This window comes from Vulpes lagopus, chromosome 19 (genome assembly GCF_018345385.1).
Source record: "Vulpes lagopus strain Blue_001 chromosome 19, ASM1834538v1, whole genome shotgun sequence".
NCBI lineage: Eukaryota > Metazoa > Chordata > Mammalia > Carnivora > Canidae > Vulpes > Vulpes lagopus.
The window spans coordinates 22640471-22660728 of record NC_054842.1 but is presented as its reverse complement, the minus strand read 5'-3'; the positions used below and the strand labels follow the sequence as shown (position 1 = coordinate 22660728).

Below are 20258 nucleotides of genomic sequence, written 5' to 3'. Positions count from 1 at the left end.
TTTCTCCCTCCTTCCCCCACACCCTCCCTTTCTCCTTTTCTTTCTTCTTTCTTTCCTTCTTCCTTTCCTTTATTTTCTTTCCCTCCTTTCTTTTTTTCCTTCCTTCCTTCCTTCCTTCCTTCCTTCCTTCCTTCCTTCCTTCCTTCCTCCCTCCCTCCCTCCCTCCCTCCTTCCCTCCCTCCTTCCCTATCTCTCTGTAGTAAACTACAGGTCTTATATTTCTTTCATCTCTCTTTTTCTTTCTTTCTACCTTTCCCTTCCCTTCCCTTCCCTTCCCTTCCCTTCCCTTCCCTTCCCTTCCCTTCCCTTCCCTTCCCTTTCCCTCCCTGTCCCTCCTTCTCTCTCTCTCTCTTTTCAAAATATGGGAAACTGGAATGGTGATTCACTTTTCCTATGTTCCCCAAAGGTGAACTCAGATTTCTTTTTACTCTTCAACCAATGACCCTCTAAGAACAATATTTATATATATATATATATAAATATGTAAAATAATGGGTGCTATTCAGAGGGAAGAAAAAGGTTTGAGATGGTTTGGGTTTGTATTTCTGTGCAGTTTTTCTGCCAGCATCCTGTAGCAAATATTCATTATTGCAACTGTCACTATTTCGCTTTGGCATCAAAACAGATTGCTAATACTTAGTGGAATGGGGCTTTAATTGAGAACAAAAGAAAACTTGTCAGTATTCAGAGTGGCCCACTTGTGGCCCTCATCCTTGTGAAAAAACACTCCAAATACTTTTTAAAAATCCATAAAGCATACAAGATTCCAAAAAATATCAATGACTTGAATTCCAGATAACACAATAAAGCAGCTAAGTTACATGGTTTGGGTAGGAAATTTATTCACCTAGACACAGACCTCATAATCCAAGTAGTACAACCAGAGCTAAGTTACTTAAGTTTCTTTCAGGTGATAGGAATTAATATGATGACCTAAAGATGCTCATCTTGTTTTCCTGTAGATTAGAGATTCAGAATTATATACAATTTATGTCCTTCCTCCATGTGTGAATTTAAGTCTCACCCAGGCTTGCTAGCAAGTGAGCAGAAGAACAGCTGCTTCCTCTTAAATATGCTGACATTCTGAAGTATAAAAAGGTGCCTCGTGACAAAAAAAAAATCATCACAAGTTTTTAAAAATTATTACTAGTGGTTTCTTTCCCATGGATTTAATTTAATTTAATGAATATTCATTGAGCACAGTACCACCCCATTAGACCCAGGTGGGAATGGCCTCTGCACTGGGGACTGTATTTTTGAAGGCTCCACATATCACAAGCTACTGAAACAAAAGTCTATTTTTTAAATCTGTTGATCTTGTAAAAAAAAGTTTTTAGAGAGTTTAATAACCAGTTGAGCAAGTGGGAATTATAGGAAAGGGAAGTGAGAGCTAGAATGGGTGCCTTAGGGGCCAGCATACAAAGTCAGAGCTCACAAGCTTATGTGTGTATGTATGTGTCTGTATCTGTGTGTGCATGTGTCTATGTGTGGTGGGTGGGTGGCTCAGTCAGTTAAGTATCAACCTCTTGATTTCAGCTCAGGTCATGATCTTAGGATTGTAAGATCAAGCCCCACATTGGGCTCCAGGGTGGGTGTGGAGCCTGCTTAAGATTATCTTTCTCTCTTTCCTTCTATTCTCTCTCGCGTGCACGCACTCTCTGTCTCTGTCTCTGGGTCTCTCTCTCTCTCTCTTAAACAAACAAACAAATAAATAAATAAATAAATAAATAAATAAATAAATAAGCGGTGGGGGGTAGGAAAAAGAGGTGAGAGGAGACCACAGCCTGTATCTGGAAACCAGAGGAAGAGGTTTGTTCATACCTGGCTACATCAAGTCACCTAAACAGACAAAGTCCCTGCCCCCACAAATTCTCTCCCTCCCCTCTGCTGGAATGGAGTAGGAAGGGCTTCAAAGTGCCTACAATCCTGAGTTTACAAAATTAAGGTGAGGAGAAAGGGTACCCCCCAAGATTGGCTACCTGATTTGGGTGGGTCCAATCACCATCCAAAAGTCCTGGCTTAGGGAGCAGCTTCTTCCCTGCCCCTGTAGATCTGTGTTACGACTCAGAAGGTCTGACTCAGGGGAATAGTTCCCTCATCCTTCAGGTCACCAGGGCCATCCCTGGGATGCAGGCTGTGGGGCTGGTAGGTAAAGCTGGAGGTAGGTCGTGTCTGAATTTACCTCGATGACAGATGGTCTTCCTGGTCCTGGAACTTTTGGGGTGGGCCTGAATGAACCCTCATATGTCAGATCTTGTGCTACTCACTGGAGGTGAAGAAATAAGCATGATATAACTTTTACACTAAAGAGTGATTTGGCACTAATATGATGAAGGAAGGCAACGATGGAGTTTCTCTCTTTGAGGAGGATGAACATGAGGAAGTGTCACTAGAAAGTATTAGAAAAATAAGTTGTACTTCTTTTAATTTTTTAATTTAATTTTTTTTTAAGTTGTACTTCAAACTTTGATTTCATCATGCCTCCAATGGTACAAGTGCCATGTCAAAAGTGGTTCCTTGCACTTTTTAAGTCATGTGACATATTCTGTTGTAAGGTAGTGACCTCAGTGAAACTCTTAATATCCAATGAAACTCTTACTGATTGGGTGAATGATTCATTCTGCCTTACAATATTTGAACTAGATTTCCCATGTCTTGCACGTATTAGAAATTATAGAAAGGCAAGAGGTTTCAAAAACTTACAAAACAAAAATATCAAACTGCAACTTTTGAAATGCTTCTCAAAGCTGCCCAATCTATGATCTCTTAGAGGCAATTACATTAGGAGTAAATTCATACTAGTATTCATATTCATAATAGTATTATCTGTTGACCTCACTTAAGTTCATTTGTGCCATATATATCATATGCAGATTAGAATATAAATTATTTTGATGAAATGTATTTGAGACAGAGCCTATTTTATTTTAAGCAGGTGATTCAACTTTTGGATTTGCCTCTTGGAGCCGGAATCAATTAGTTTCATTGGGAATGGCCATTTTTAGGAACATCTATGATTTGAGAAAGTAATGTTAGATTAACTTTCCTGGGATAGTTTTTTCAGAAATTTAGGTTATTCCTATCACTGATTAGAATTTTGGAGTAAGAAGCTAGGTAATCAGGCTGCCAGGTTAGTATATAGTTGCAGAAGCCCTCAGAAGGAAGTCCTAATTAGGACCAGAGCAAAGAAGGATTGATTTAGGTGGGGCACCTATAAGTGCAGCTAATGAGGAGGGGGAAGGACTGGGGGATGAAGCCAAGAGGAGGGATACCAGAGTCCTCTGAAGCTCAGGAGAAATTGTCCAGCAATTTTCTGGGGAAGGAGGCAGGATGGAACAGTTGGCCAACCAAAGCTGAAATCTACCTATATCTCCAAACCACATGTCTCCAAAATGTCCTTGACCTCTCTAGTTTGACCTGGGATCTCACCAAGTAGAAAGAGGCATAAAGCTAGGCGATAGTCACACACACACACACACACACACACACACACACACACACACACACACACACCAAGGAAGGCAGAAGATGTAAATGAGTGAAGCAGGGCAATAGACAATGATAGTATTAGCTGCTGTAAACTGGAGAGCCCGGAACTCCATAGAAAAGGCATAGTCCATGATACCACTTCAGTCAGTTCCTGTCATTTGAGAAACACGTGTCCAGTTTTACCAGATGCTCTGATTATTATTTTGATAAAATCCAAAAAGTTTAATATAAAATTTCCAAAATTTAAGCATTACTGTGTGTGTGTGTGGTGGTGGGGGGGGTGGATGTGTATAAAAATCCTGTGTGGGAAAAAAAAAAAAAAAAAATCCTGTGTGGGCCCAAAACTTCTGTGTTCTATCTGAGCTGTGGGCTGCCAGTGTTACAAGGTTCTCTTGGGACACACTGCCTGTACTTCCAGCTGCTGCTCATTTCTACAGTGGTTCAGATATGCTGATCATATGGTTTGACTTAGGTTCTCTCTCAGAAGACAAGGTCTCTACTTGAAGTAAAGATAAGCTGATTAGAGTTGGTCCTTTTTTTTTTTTTCCTCTTTACCAGAAAATCTGCCTCCATTCCTTTCCTTCGAGTTCACAAGAAGCGGTTCGTTCCAGAGCAGAAACCCTGACATGTCTTTCAGCTATGTGTAAGGGCTCATAACGTAATATCTTAGTGATATTTTTGGTTGGTAATAGTCACCTTGGCAATCTCTATCAATGTCTTATCATGTTGGAGCCTTAGATTCTAAAGTCAGGGAGATATATTATAGTCCTATAGTATATATCCGTACCCCATAACACAACTCTTTCTACAGCTTGCTGGATATTTTATAATTGATAGATAAAGAGGATGTCATCAAGAAATTTGTCATTAGGCACTTGCCTTTCTTTCAGAAGTTGAGGTCATATCCCTATAAGGCACCAGATTGAAAACTGGCATAAAATAAAATAGCAAATCTCTGACCTGCTAACCTAAGTTTTCATCCTTAATCATTTTCATCTTATAATTCTTAAAACACTGCTTCTTTCACTCTATTTTCTCTATAGTCTTATGGCTCCCACAATATCCAACAATGATGAAGCCAAGATGCTAGAAACCTTTGTGAATCAAAAATAATCCTCTTCCTGGAAGCTTAGTGGTTGCAAAAATGTGTATCAGAATCACCTGGAAGTTTTGATAAAAGCAGATTGTGGATTCCTGCCCTCATAGTTTATGCTTTACTTAGGTCTGGGTTGGGGCCTGAATATTTGCATTTCTAACAAGTACCCAGGTGTTGTTGCCGCTGGTCTGAGGCCAGCAAGCCAAAAACCACAATTGGCAGATCTGTCAATTAGGTTAGCTCAGCTTTAGAGCTATATTATCAATTAAATAGAAAGTCACTGATGTGAAAAAGGGAAATGAGGGATCAAGTGACCATTGTCCTGTTTTGTCTGTGATGAAGGGAGTTCCTGAAATGGGACTTCCAGTACCAAAACAAGGAAAAATCCTGGCAAGTCAGGACAAGTTGATCATCCCATAAGGGAATTCAGGATAAAATAGAAAACAACTCAAAATATATATTTTAGACACTACCTAAAGCAAGCAATGAACACTTCTATTGAAAGATACATATTTTTAGATATTTGTGACAATAAGTGAGGGAGGATGGAGACATATTCAGATCATTGAAACAGAGAAAAATAACTACAGGGCTTAATTATCCTTCCATTTAGCAGTTAAACCAGGGGTTCTTTTGTAAGAATATAGTCTTCTCTCCCTAACTCACAGTCTGTACATTTCCAAGGGGATTCATTTCCTATATCACTCATAGGATGTATGTTTCATCCCTTCCAAACACAGATTAATCTAAAGTAAATCAATTGAAAACTAAATTAATAAGGTGGTAGGACTGCTAGGACTTGGCAGAGTCAACAGAGTGGGTCTGGCCACTGTACTTACAATTGCAAGCACCAACAAAAGGGTGAATTTTGTCAGAATTTGTGAACTTTCTGATAAATATTACAGAAGGGAAAAAACAGGAAGTCAAAAAGAAAACCAGTTTATTTCAAAGCCATTTTAAGTGACTTGGATGTCACTCAATTAGGAAGCTGCCTTTTTAAGCTTCTAAAGGAATAGGAAAGAAAAAAATCTTTCCAAATCTATGAAATCTAGTATCCCTGTTCCAAGACTTCCAAAGGCAGAAGTGTTGCACGCCACGGTAGCAGTGCCCATTTCATCAATGAGAAGGTCTGTATATTCAAAAACTCGATCTGAAATCTCGCAAAAAGTCAAGGCATAATTTTCAAGCAACTGCCATTGGTAGTCTGTTTAATGTATATGGCAATAGTCTTCCTTCTGGCCATGTGCTTTAGGTAAAAAGTAAGGATTTGCCTTGTGTCCTTCCATAATAGCTAACTATTAAATGTTATGACATGATAAATCATGAATCCTGAAAGCTTTTACTAATTGAAAGTGAACACAAAGTGAGAGAGATCATGCCTTCTGATTAGTGAATTTAGAATGTGTAGAGAATTGGGGACATGGAGACATTTCCACAAAGCCACTTAGCATACAAATCTTTGCTGTAGAATTCTGTTAGGTAGCTCATATAATAAAAAGGAAGTAATAATTGTCAGCTCTTCAGTTTCCAGGGTTTTTTTTTGTTGTTGTTGTTGTTTGTTTTTTTGTACCATAGACCTGTCCTAAAGATAAGAAAACAAGCTCTTGGGGATCCTTGGGTGGCTCAGCGGTTTAGTGCCTGCCTTTGGCCCAGGGCGCGATCCTGGGGTCCCGGGATCGAGTCCCACGTCAGGCTCCTGGCGTGGAGCCTGCTTCCCCCTCCTCCTGTGTCTCTGCCTCTCTCTCTCTCTCTCTCTCTCTCTCATATAAATAAATAAATAAATAAATAAATAAATAAATAAATAAATCTTTAAAAAAAAGAAAAGAAAAGAAAACAAGCTCTTACAATGTTTGGCATACTGATAAAATATTTAGCAGGGATATAATTTAGGACTTTATCCCATCTGGGCTTGGGTGGTTTACTGTATGTGTGAGAGTTGCTTAACAGTTTTCATTACAATGTTAGTGCTTCATGGATTAACTATGCAGACAATGTTTTAATCATCAGAAAGATAACATGATGTAACATGCCACACTCAAACATCTGGATTAAAGGATTTTTTTTTTTTCAAATTTCAAGAGACCAGGAAACATATTTTCAGGAAGTAAGTTCTATTGGACAAATTATGGAATAAGCTTGGCAAAGATAAGAGACACAGAAAAAGAAGACTTAAAAATGTCAAGAAAATCTATAACATATATTTCTAATAACTTTTCAACAACTGCTGAGCATTCCATTTAAACTATGTTGTCTCAAGATGCAAAAACTCCAGTCATTTCACTCAAGATAGCAATTTATTATTATTTTCCCCTGTGCTGGAAGTGGAAGAAGAGAGAGGTCTTCATATAATACAATCACTTTTTGATAGAATTTCCCTCCTCAAGTAATTGTTTCCTTGTAATGTTAATATAGAAGTTTTTAAGAGTGGGGAGGCACATAAAAATTAGGGGAAGTATGCACATCAAAATAGAACAAAAGAAATGAGAATTTACTCCTTTACTGAAAGACTGGCTGCTGAAAAATTAACAGAACTGCTTGGAAAAATAATAAAATTCTGGAGCTAATGCTTCTCTTTTCCAGCAAAGCCAACAGACTTTTTTCCAACATGGTAAGAATCCTATTTATCTACAGAAGCTACATAAACCACATTTTCATGAAACTCCAGTTATAAAATTAACTCTCCTATTATTCCCATACACTATCATACTGTTTCAGAAATTCTAAGCTAGAGCAGACTGTATCTTACACAAAAATTTACCATATCATATATTCTTCTTTTTTGTTTTTCAGAATACCTTCATTATAACTGCATTGCCATTTCACCAAAACATTAACTGAAACATTAAAAAAAAAGCCAGTCTCTTTTTTTGTGTAAATGATGCACAATAACCATTTTGATTTTCCTTAGGGCTTACTTAAGAGACCAGTTATTTTGGCATTACTTAAATAGCTTCAAATTCAATTATTTATTTTGAGTACATACTTGGGGAAAAAAGACTTTTAGGTTAGCTCTATCTACAAAGATTTCATTCAATACTTTAAGATAAATATATCTTTAAAGAACTGTGTTAATAAAGGATATGCTGTCTGAGAATTAATTTCAAAGTAAATTCGTATTATCTCTGACAGTAAGTACTGTCATTCTGATCCTGTAGAATGCTAAATATTTTAATAGCTACAAAAGGATAGAAATCTATCCCCTGTGACCTGACCTCTTAAAGGATGATGGCATTTCTATTCCATTTCACTTTGTGAGATCTCATTTCATGAGTCAAATCAGAACAACAGATTAGAAACCATTTGATATAAATAAAAGTTCTGAAATTTCATCAATTTAGATAAAATAATTTTAAACATTTTATTTGTGTATTTATGTATTTATGTATTTATTTAGAGAGTGAGGAGGAAGAGAGACAATCCTAAGCAGACTCTGCTGAGTTCAGAGCCCAATGCCGGGCTTAATCCCATGACTCTGAGATCATCACTGGAGCCAAAATCAAGAGTCAGACGCTTAAATGACAGCCACCCAGGCGTCCCTAGATAAAATAATTTTAAAATATAATTTTTAATCAAGGCTTAGAAAAGACTCACGATTTTATTTAGGATACATATGTGTATAGCTGATTTTAACAAGTGCTATTTCTATTACTTTCACCAAACCCAACTGTGACAATTAAAATTTAAAGCCAGCCCTTAGAGTCAACCACTTTGCTTTATAGATCACTTTTTGAAAATTAATTTTCTTGTGACAGAAGATTTTTTCTATGTATCCTGTTTTTTATAAATCTGTTTTAAATCAACATTAGTTTCTTTTATGGTTGTTTCTCTAGAAATGGGGAAAAAGCCTTACTGTGGCATGTGACTAGTTTTGTCCATGTCCTTACTGGCATGTTCATGTCTTTTTGCTCAGGGAGGAAGCCAGGCGATGATGCCAGCAATCCAGGGCTGGATGTGTGAAGTCAAAAGTCTGAGTGCACGGGGAGTGTGCAAGGCAGAGAGACCTCATCCAAACCTGGCACTTGGAAGGCTGTTGCCAACCAGTCAACATCACAGCCAGGTCCACTTCATAAGGCTGGAGAGAGAAGTCAGAGCCAGAAGGCAAGCTGGGTGAGAAGAAACAGCTCTCGGGGATCTAAGGACATGGCTTAAGACTATGGCAGGCAGACAAGGTGGTGACCTTGTGAGGTTATTTTTAGCATGGAGGCTTTTACCTCTTGGACAGCACTGTAGTGGTTTATTGAGGAAAGAGTATTCATGGCCACAATTGGCACCTCTTAGAAACAGGGAGAAGAGGCAAAGGAAGAGATGGTAGCTGTGTGTCTAAAGACCTCTGGCTTTGTGCCCTTGGATGACACTGTAGGATACTGGGATGAACAGACAGGCAAGCACCAGGCTAGGGCTCAAGCTCCTCTCTTGCCTCCTATTTTGCTCAATTTACCTATTTCCTACATTTTCCAAAATAAAATAACTAAATAAAATAACGCATGTACGTACATACATATTTCTCCCTTTGAGATTTCGATTTGCTCCCTTGAGCTGCTTCTCTGGACTTGAGGACATAGCTAGAAAAGAAAGTAAAAAACTTTCCAGGTTGGCTGGGAAAAAGAAAAGAAAAAGTGACCAAGGATTGGGCAGGTTAGCTAAGAGTTGAGTTGTATGATTTAAGAGTTCAGTGAAATCATTTTTTTCTCATCAGCTCATCTAGAGAACATTGAAGCTTAGGCCTAGCTTTGTAAAAATACAATGCCTTTTACCAAAATCAAAGCACAAAATGAATTTCCCTAGATAATTTAAATGTAACAATAATTGTAAGTATCTGGAAATTCTTGAAAAATGCTTAGAGATTTTTTTTTTAAATCACGTATTTTATTTTCACACAACTTTATTTTCATTCCATATGTGATATATTCATTTTTAGCATTGCTAAGCCACGATTTCAGTAATCATTTGCTTTTACTTAACACTTCAGAAAAATTCCACTCTACCTAACCTTCAAAGTACAATTCCAAAGCCAATAAAAATTTCTTCTTTGCTTGACTTATCAATCTGGGTTAATAAATGTTTCCTCAAACTAGAAGTTTAATTAACTTAAGTTGAATAGATGTGAATGAGATAGAAATTATTTGTTTGCCTTTTTTCTTTTCTTTCTTTCTTATTTCTTTCTTTCTTTTTTTCTTTCTTTCTTTCTTTCTTTCTTCTTTCTTTCTTTCTTTCTTTCTTTCTCTCTTTTTCTTTCTTTTTTCTTTTGCAAGATAAGAGGGAAAGGGAGAGAAAAGAAGTAAGAGAGGAGGGCAAGAAAGACCTGTGTCCTATTTGCCCTTCTAAGATACAGATATAGGGAGAATACTTTTGTGAGTTTCTCCTCTTAAAGGATATTTTTATCAGTCAGTCCAGATGGATCAATATGATGGACCATCCATAGGATTTGGATAAAACTATTCTCTTTCAATCTTTGAGGCTCACATCACCACAAAAGCACCATTTCTATTTAAGGCTATATTCTGTTACAATTTCTGAGATGCTAATGGAAAAGGTGCCACCAAATATGATGATTTATGACTTCTCATGTGAATATCACTGAAACGCAAATGAATGGTAAATGCCAAAGAAGTCTACAGCTGATTTTTGCAAGATATTTGTTACACAATATACCCAAGATGATAGATAATGCATCATTCAAAATGAGATAGACTGCTTCTTCAACTACTTTAAGGCCTCATTATTTTTTTGCTATTTTAAACTTTGCATGATATAGAGTGGTTCTCTCGAGTAAGTCCAACAACCTAGGTGTCTAGCTTTATAGGTTCTTATTCTAAATGCCATTATTGTCACATGAATAAGCCATCAGGTATAACAATGCACTCACTCAAAGGTAAACTAAATAATTATAAAATTAAACAAATGTGTGATAAAGAACATTTAAAAGATGCAAGATAATAGTGATGCTCAGCATTTGTTTAGTGCTTTTTAGTTTTCAAATAACTTTTCTAGACACTTCTTTTTATCCTTTTTATCCTATCTCGTGTGAGATAGACATGAGAGTTCTTATTTTATTAAAGAGAAAACTGCCTTATTGATATAAAGGCACTTGTTAGAACCATGTAGATATTAATTAGGAAAGCCATTATCAGTGCCAAGAGTTTTTTTAGGACTTGTTGCCAACTGGTAGAAAATACTATCTTTGATTATCAAGAGTGAAGTATAAAAAAATTGCATATTATCAATAGGACATTACAGAATCACAATAATATAGATGGCTAGAGAGATAGAGATATAGTTAAGACCATGTGTATGACTTGAACACATTATATATTTAATTTTCAACTAATTTCATTGCACTTAGAAGAGATATATGTATATATTAAACGTTTTCGTATAGTAGTATTACTATGTTATTTAAATTTAATAAACCATGTCAGATTTTTAATACCTACTTATTATATTTACTAAGGTTTATAGCTTTAGTTTTAGGACTTATAATCACTTAAAACATCAAAAAAACAAAGATATGCTTTTAAAATAGGGGTTAGATCATATCACTCTTCTCCTCAAACTACCAGAATGTTCCCTATTTCATCTCAAGTAAAGACCAATGTGTCACTGAAAGCTTTCTCCTTATCTCAGATCAGGAACAAGACAAAGATACCCATTTTGCCATTGCTATTCAACATTGTCCTGAAAGCTCTAGACAGGACTAGTAAGCAAGAAAAATAAATAAAAGAGATCTAGGCTGGAAAGGCAAAAGTAAAACTATCTCAGTTCATGAATGACATGATCTTATATATAGAACACCCTAGGGATCCAAAAAAAAAAAAAATAGAGCTAATAAATGATTTCAGCAAATCTGCAGAATACAAGATCAATGTGTGAAGAACAATTGTATTTCTATACACTAGCAATAAACTATCTGAAAATCAAATTAAGAAAACAATTTCATTTACCATAGAAAAAGAATAAAATACTTAGAAATAAATGTAAACTGAAGAGTAAGGCTTGTATGCTGAAAACTACAAAGTATTGCTAAAGTTAAACTTAAAATATCTAAATAAATGAAAAGACATTCCTTATTCATGAATTGGAAAGCTTAATATTCTAAGATGGTAATACTCCTTAAAGTGATCTACAGTGTAAATTCAAAAGCTATCAAATTCCCAATGACCTTTTTTGCAGAAATGGATGAGCTAAACTTAAGTTCATATAGAAATGGAGGGATCCCAATATTCAACAATATTGGAAAAGAAAAATAAGTTGGAGTTCTCACACTTCTTGATTTCAAAACTTACTAAAAAGCTACATTAATGAATAAAGAATAACGATACCAGACATATAGATAAAAGGAATTAAATTGAGAGTCCAAAAATAAAACTATACATTCCATGGTCAACTGATTTTTGATAAGGGTGACAAGACTGTTCAATGGGGAGAGAATAGTCTCTTCAAGAGACATATGGATATATGCAAAAGAATGACTATGAACCCCTGGCTCATATCCTATACACTCAAAATGGGTCAACAACTTAAATGTGACAGGTAATAGTGTAAAACTCTAATATGGAAACACAGTTGTACATATGTGTGACTTTGGATTAGGCAGTGGTTTCTTAAAAATGATACTAAGAGCATGAAGATAGAAAGAAAAAATAAATTGGACTTTATCAAAATTTAAAACTCTTGCATGTCAAAGACACTATAAAAAAGTAATAAAGACAAACCACAGACTCAACAAGAAAAAGACAAACAAATTAAGAAGTGGACAAATTATTTAAGTAGACATTGCACCAGATACAATATAAAATTGGCCAAAAACACATGAAAAGATGTTTGTCATCATCAGCCACTAGAGAAATGCAGATCAAAATAAAATGAGATGCCATCTCCCACCTACTAGGATGGCTATCATAATGATGAGAAATTAAATTCAAAAAACCCCAGAAAATAGCAAGTTTTACCAAGGATGAGGGAAAATTAGAATCCTCATACATTGCTGGTAAGAATTAAAAATGGTGCAGTGGCTGTGGAAAAGTTTGGTAGTTTCTCAAAAAGTTAAATATAGAGTTAACCTATGACTCAGAAGTTCTACTTCTAAATATACACCCAAGATAAAGGAAAATATATTTTTACACACCAACTTCTAAATGAATGCTCATAGTAGCATTTCACAATTGCCAATTAATGAAAATAACCCAAAGTTCATCAACTAATGAGTGGACATATATATGGTATGTCTGTACAATGTAACACTAGTTACCCAACTGAAGGAATGAAGCGCTAATACAGGTCACAATGTGGATGACTCTTGAAAACATTATGCTAATTAAAATAAGTCTGTCACACAACACCCTATATTTACCAGAATAGCCAAATCCATACAGACAAAAGTATTAGTGGTTGCCAGAGAATGGGGAAAAGGGAAATTTAGGAGGTATTAGGGCTTCTTTTTGTAGGGATGGAAATTTTGAAATGAGTGTGATAGTTGCAAAACATTGTGAATATACTAAAACCCTCTAGAGTGTACACTTTAAAATGGTTAAAACAGTGCTCGCTTCGGCAGCACATATACTAAAATTGGAACGATACAGAGAAGATTAGCATGGCCCCTGCGCAAGGATGACACGCAAATTCGTGAAGCGTTCCATATTTTTACGAACTAGGGGTGGTGGAAGGGGAGGAGGGCAGGGGGTGGGGGTGAATGGGTGACGGGCACTGAGGGGGACACTTGACGGGATGAGCACTGGGTGTTTTTCTGTATGTTGGTAAATTGAACACCAATAAAAATTAATTTATTAAAAAATAAATTAAAATAAAATGGTTAAAACAGTGAATTGTTATGTGAATCTTATAATTGTTTGTTTTTTTTTTAAAAGCCAATGTTCTTGCGATGGCCAGAGGCCTCTCTGTGCCTGGTCCTCCATCAGCTATCTGACTTTATCTTTTTCTACACTTCCCTCTTGTTTCCTCTTTAACAACCGTACTGTACTGGTCTTCTTGCAGCCTCTCACCTCAGAAACTTTGAGCTTGCTGTTCTGTATATCCAGGATATCAGAAAATCACATTACCCCTTCCCTCCCCAACTTGAGGTCTACATCACCTTCTTAGTGAGGCTTTATCATACTACTCTGGGTAAAAATGTATCCCTGCATCCAGGCTTGTGATTCCTCTTTCTCTTCCCTGCTTTTTCTCCACAAAGCTTATCACATTCAAATATGCTAGGAAATACATAAAAGCCCGAGGGCTGTTCATTATTATTCTCCACCAGTGGAATATAAACTCTCCAAGAGCAGTGGTTTTTAGTGTTTTTGTTCTATGCTGATCCTTAGCATCTAGAATTGTATCTGAAACATAATAGATTCCCAACAACTATTTCTTGAATGAATGAATGAATGAATGAACAACAAAAAAACCCACCCCAGGAAATAAAATGTTTCTTGAAAGAGAAAGAATGAATTGTAGGAGGAGGCAGAGGAAGATCCAACACCAGTATGTGACTGCATTTCTGTGGAAGTCATTGTTTATCTCTTTAAAATATCTGCTTTTGGGACACCTAGATGGCTCAGCAGTTGAGTGTCTGCCTTCGGCTCAGAGCGTGATCTCGGGTTCCTGGGATCAAGTTCTGCATCAGGCTGCCTCTGAAGAGCCTGTTTCTCCCTCTGCCTGTGTCTCTGCCTCTGTGTGTCTCTCATGAATAAATAAATAAAATATAAATAAATAAATAAATAAATAAATAAATAAATAAGTAAAATGTGTACTTTCTTTTGTTCACAGGCAACTTAATTAGGTGATTTTTTAAAAAGTGGTTATTTTTTTAAACAAGGAATTTTGCTACATGATTTCTGAAATCTCTTCCAGCTCTAAAATAATGATACCTTGAAAAACAGGATGTTTATTAAAATTTAGCTATACGATCCACAGATTTTCTAAAGAAGTGATTAATAAGTTAATTTGAGAATTACACACAACTAATTCTTCACTATTCCTTCTGTTACCAAAGGCCAACAGCTAAATTAGATGGAGTTTAGGTACGAAATTATTTTCTCTATTTGGGAAGTTATGCCAGGAATTATATCAAGGCAATACTGTTATGCCTCCCCCTACCCACCCCCCAATCTGCTAGATCAGGAAGAAAGGGATTATATAGTCGAGAAGAGTGAGTTTCTGAGACTCTGGGGGAAAAAAACGAGCAAACACTAACTTTTTGGGATCCCTGGGTGGCGCAGCAGTTTGGCGCCTGCCTTTGGCCCAGGGCACGATCCTGGAGACCCGGGATCGAATCCCATGTCGGGCTCCCGGTGCATGGAGCCTGCTTCTCCCTCCGCCTTTATCTCTGCCTTGTCTCTGCCTCTCTCTCTATATATGACTATCATAAATAAATAATAAAAAAAAATAAAAAAAAACAACACTAACTTTTTAAGAGGCTGAAAAAGGGATCCCTGGGTGGCTCAGTGGTCTAGCGCCACCTTCAGCCCAGGGCATGATCCTGGGGTCCTGGGATTAAATCCCCCATCAGGCGCCCTGCACCGAGCCTGCTTCTCCCTCTGCCTGTGACTCTGCCTCTCTCTTTCTCTCTCTTTCATTAATTAATAAATAAAATCTTAAAAAAAATTAAGAGGCTGAAAAATAGATCTAGATAAAAGCCAGGCATGCAAGAAAAAAAGAATAGGAAAATTTGAACTTTCAAGCCTCAAATGCATAAAACCTAGGAAATGTGATACTGTTAAGGAACTGATTGAGGATCTCTCTTTAAAACTATAGGTAAAAATATGAAAAAAGTTCACCCCTACTAAATATTATGGTTCTTTGAATCTTACTCTAAACCTAAATGAATTTTATGTGTATTATTAAGACTAGTTAGTATACTTTGTTTGTTCATTTTATGTGCTTTTTGTTTTTACAGAAACACTATCATTAAATAAAAACACAAACTGATTTTTTTTTCCAGGTAGTTAGTTCCATGAAGAGCCTACTTCCTAAGAGTATGAATCCAGGGAAATTTTATAAGTAACTTTCGACCTTGTAGCTAAGAATAAGTGATCTCAAGCCTAATAAGTTGGTGCAACCCTGCTGGAAAACATTTCAACACAGTTCCTCAAAACATTAAAAACAGAGTTACTATATGACCCAGCAATGCCCATCATACCCAATTCTACACATATCCATGAGAAAAGAAAACTTAGGTCTATACAGAAACCCGTACACAAATGTTCACTGCAACATTATTCATAATACCCCAAAATAGAAAAATCCACACATGTATCACTTGATAAAAGGAAAAATAAAATGTATATCCATACAATGGATAATTGCTCTAAAGAGGAATGAAGGGATGTTTGGGTGGCTCAGCAGTTGAGCATCTGCCTTTGGCTCAGGTCATGATCTCAAGGTCCTAGGATCAAGTCCCACACTGGGCTCCCTGAGAGGAGCCTACTTCTCCCTCTGCCTATGTCTCTGCCTATGTCTCTGTGTCTCTCACAAATAAATAAAATCTTTATTTTATTTTTTTTTTAAATTTTTTTTTATTTTATCTATTTATGACAGGCACACAGTGAGAGAGAGAGAGAGAGGCAGAGACACAGGCAGAGGGAGAAGCAGGCTCCATGCACCAGGAGCCCGACGTGGGACTCGATCCCGGGTCTCCAGGACCGCGCCCTGGGCCAAAGGCAGGCGCCAAACCGCTGCGCCACCCAGGGATCCCCCCTAAATAAAATCTTTAAAAAAATAAAGAGGAATGAAGTCTTGATGCATATGACATCAATGAATGTACTTTGAAAATATGACGTTAAGTAAAAACACCAAGTGTTCTGTAATTTTATTTTTATGAAATATCCAGCATATCTACAGAGACAGAAAACATATTCTGGAGGGTGGGAGGAAATGAAGGGTGACTACTAATGGGTATGGACTTTCTCTGAGGAGCTCTAAAATTGATTGTAGTGGTGAGTGCACAAGTCTGTGAATACACTAAAGACCACTGAACTGTACACTTTAAATGAGTGAATTGTATGGTATGTGAATGATATGTCAATAAGGCAGTTATTAAGAAAGCACAATAAGCTGTGAAAATGCCTTTTAAATTCTAGCACCTTCATTTTCGGTTTTCCTATAAGGAAGCATGACCAAATACTGACTCCTATTACCTGGAGGATAAGAGGGGAGAGTGGGTTATATCAACACTCATGTGGGTGCAGTGGTGAACTTCAGAAATATCAGGAGGCAGCAGGCTCCCCTGCTATTGAAGCCCCAAGGATGCTATATTGGGAGGCTGAGATTTATAAATGAATACATGCACATGGGATGGTAGTTATAAATAAAATTATCATGTGATTCAGTAATTACACTACTGGGTATTTACCCAAAGAATACAAAAACAATAATTTGAAAAGATACACGCACCCATGTTTATTGCAGCATTATTTACAAAGCTAAGATATGGAAGCAACCCAAATATCCATTGATAGAGGAACTGATAAAGAAGATGCGTTGTGTACACACACACACACACACACACACACACACACACAGGGAATATTACTCAGCCATATAAAAGAATGAAATCTTGTTATTTGCAACAACATGGATGGATCTGGTGGGGAAATGTTAAGTGAGATATGTCAGGCAGAGAAAGACAAAAATCATATGGTTTCACTCATATGTTTAAGAGTTTAAGAAATGAAACAAATGGATACAGGAAAAAAGAGACAAACCAAGAAACAGACCTTTAAATACAGAGAACAAACTGAAGGTTACTAGAGGAGAGGTAGGTGGGGAGATGGGTGAAATAGGATAAGGGGATTAAGAGTACACCTATCATGATGGGGCACTGAGCAATGTAGAGAATTGCTGAATCACTATTTTATACATCTGAAACTAATATAATGCTCTATGTTAAAAACTAAAATTGAAAAAGAGAAAGAGAACATTCCACCATGCTAAAGGTATTTTATTTTTAAACAAAACAACCCATAAACACAAGTCAACTACCTCAACTTGCCCAGTGTACCATAATCTATTTTATTGCTTGATGAAAATGGAGTAAGTTGGGCATTTAGGAAAGATGGAATCTTTATGCCAAATTGCCACCTTCCTAAGATATTTTCAAGGATAACTACGATAATATTCTATTTTCCCCTTTGATGGTGACTGTGGAACTCAGCTCCCACATACGATGGGACTCCATTCTCTAAGTCTGTGTAGACACGATTCTGTTCCATGTCCTGGGCTAACCCCTTACGACCTTCCATAGTGTTGCTTCATGCCCTAGGCTTCAATAAGCCTTGGCATACATCACTAATATTATTGGTTGTTGCTAAATCACCTGTCAAATTTTCTGAATTCTCAATTTATTCTGAATGTTAAGCTTGTTTCTTCGTGTTCATGTTTTTGTTGATGCTGTTTACGTAAGGATTCCCAAGAGACTCAGGCCTGATCTCGGTTTCATGGTCAGATGCTCTTTCTACAATACCTTTTTTTTTTCTTTCCAGTGCTAGACAAAATAAAATTCAAATATAGTTTATTTTGCTCTAACTTGCATGAACAACTAATGTAGATTTGGAGTAGAGTGCTTTTGGTTTCTGTATTTGCCTGAAATCCATATGTCTCAGCCTAATGCTCTGTGTATCTATTTCATAGATATCAGATCATGTGAGTTGGTGTCTACTGAGTATTTATCATTTAACTTTGTTTATACCAGATTATATTCAGTATAAAGCTTTAACAGCATGCTTTGAAAATGAGTACTTCAATGGGGATAAAAGGGACAAACCAATCGATTCTTCTTTAAAATATTATATTTCCTTCAGCTTAGAAATTACATCTTTGGATATAATTTTGTGATGAAGCTATAACAAACAGGTCCTTTAATAAACACACAGTGGTTATGTGTGTGGTCTTTGTGCTGTAAGAAATAGTATTTTATATTATTTTCTATTCACCACAATAATTTTTAAGGAAAGATATAACAAAGTTACTTATCAGAGCAGTTGTAATCTCTAAATTTGATGATTTTATAATTTGATGTAGAGTCGTGACGTAGAACTTTTTTATAAAGATTTTATTTATTGATTCATGAGAGACACACAGAGAGAGGCAGAGACATAAGCAGAGAGAGAAGCAGGCTCCATGCTGGGAGCCCAATGTGAGAGTCGATCCAGGGACTCCAGGTTCACACCCTGGGCCAGAGGCAGGTGCTCAACTGCTGAGCCACCCAGGCGTCCCAATGATGTAGAACTTTTTAAAGAAAAGAGCAATTAATTAGGACAACTGGATTTGTAATCTAGTTCCAGAAAAACTCAAGACTTATCTTTCTGTTATGAAAAAAATATTAAGTTGATTGCCTTAATAACATCTAAGCTTTGTTTAGCACTGTGCAATTTGCTAAATGCTTTTATATCCATCCATTCTTACAAAATTCTTTAAAATCAGAACAAAAGCTATTTTTGCTTCCTTTAAAATGTGACTATAGTTGATAATACTTACTGTATAATTCAAATTTGCTTAAGGAATAGAACTTTGAATATTCTCATCAGAGAGAGAAAGAGAGAGAGATACGTGAGGTTATGGATGTGTTATGTTAATGAACTAGATGGGGGGAATCATCTCACAATGAATACATGTATCAATTCATCACAATGTATACTTTAAATATCTTAAAATTTCTTATGTCAATTATACCTTAATAAAACTCAAATTTTAAAAAACCCACAAAAATAAAAGTAGGGAGACTTGAATTTACTCATCTAAAGACCCAAGCTCTGCCCGGCTGGACCATGACTATGGTGTACCTTTCCCATCACCTATGATATTGTAGGGAACTGAGTTAAGGAAAGGATACAAAGTGAAAACCGACTCTCTGTCTGTCACCTTTTAAAATCATTCTCAAGGTTTCATTTTCCCTTTTTTGTCTTTGCATTCTAAATGCTATGTGAATTTTTTAAATTTAAAACTACTCTTTGGAATTAACTTCTAATTTTGAAGAGGACAGGGTAAGAGCAATTCTGGTACAGATGTTATAGATTCATATTTATATCATTATTCATGTTGGGCCAAATGCTAAATAATATCTTAATTGTTTTCAAATTTGCACAGCACTAATTAGACTTCCAGCCAGTTGAAATCACACATTATCGAGTTATAGCTGTACATTTCAATTGTTTGCTGTAAAGAGGTGTGTTGAATGCTCTTCTGTGAGCATGCTCTCCACATAACTACAGATGTCCAGGAACGCTGCTTGCTGGTATAAACTGGGACAAAAACACATCTGCAGCCATAGTCAAGTATTTTCAGCCTCTGAGCACTTCATATCTGGCTTAGATCTCCCTGTGACTTTCTAGGTTTTAGTAAAATAGGTAAGAGTAGGGTACTTGCTATATAGTAGTTGCTAAATAAATATTTTCTGAATAAGCTAATGTTTTTGGTTCCTACATTTTCATAACTGAAATTTGATGGTCCGACACATCATCTGCATGACCAATGGCAGCAGTAACAACAACAATCAACAACAAATCTCTTAATCTTAAAACTCCAAGAGTACCCCATAGTGGCTTGGCAGTCGGCATTGTTATGTTCAAATCCAAACAAACTTTGTGGCTGTTAATTTAATCTCTACCTCTTCCCCAACCCCAACATAGGATGCAAGAATTCTCTAGTATTTAAGATTTCTCAGACTACGAGATACTAAAAA

General features: G+C 36.4%; 1 protein-coding gene and 1 non-coding gene across 5 annotated transcripts in view; one reads left to right on the top strand and one right to left on the bottom strand.

Moving 5' to 3' along the window:
* The window catches only part of ZNF385D (zinc finger protein 385D), an 877499-nt gene that overhangs the window by 15646 nt on the left and 841595 nt on the right, over window positions 1–20258 (bottom strand). The window lies entirely within an intron of this gene.
* LOC121479172 lies at window positions 13121–13227 on the top strand. The gene has a single exon (XR_005984675.1). It is a non-coding gene; the product is annotated as a U6 spliceosomal RNA (small nuclear RNA).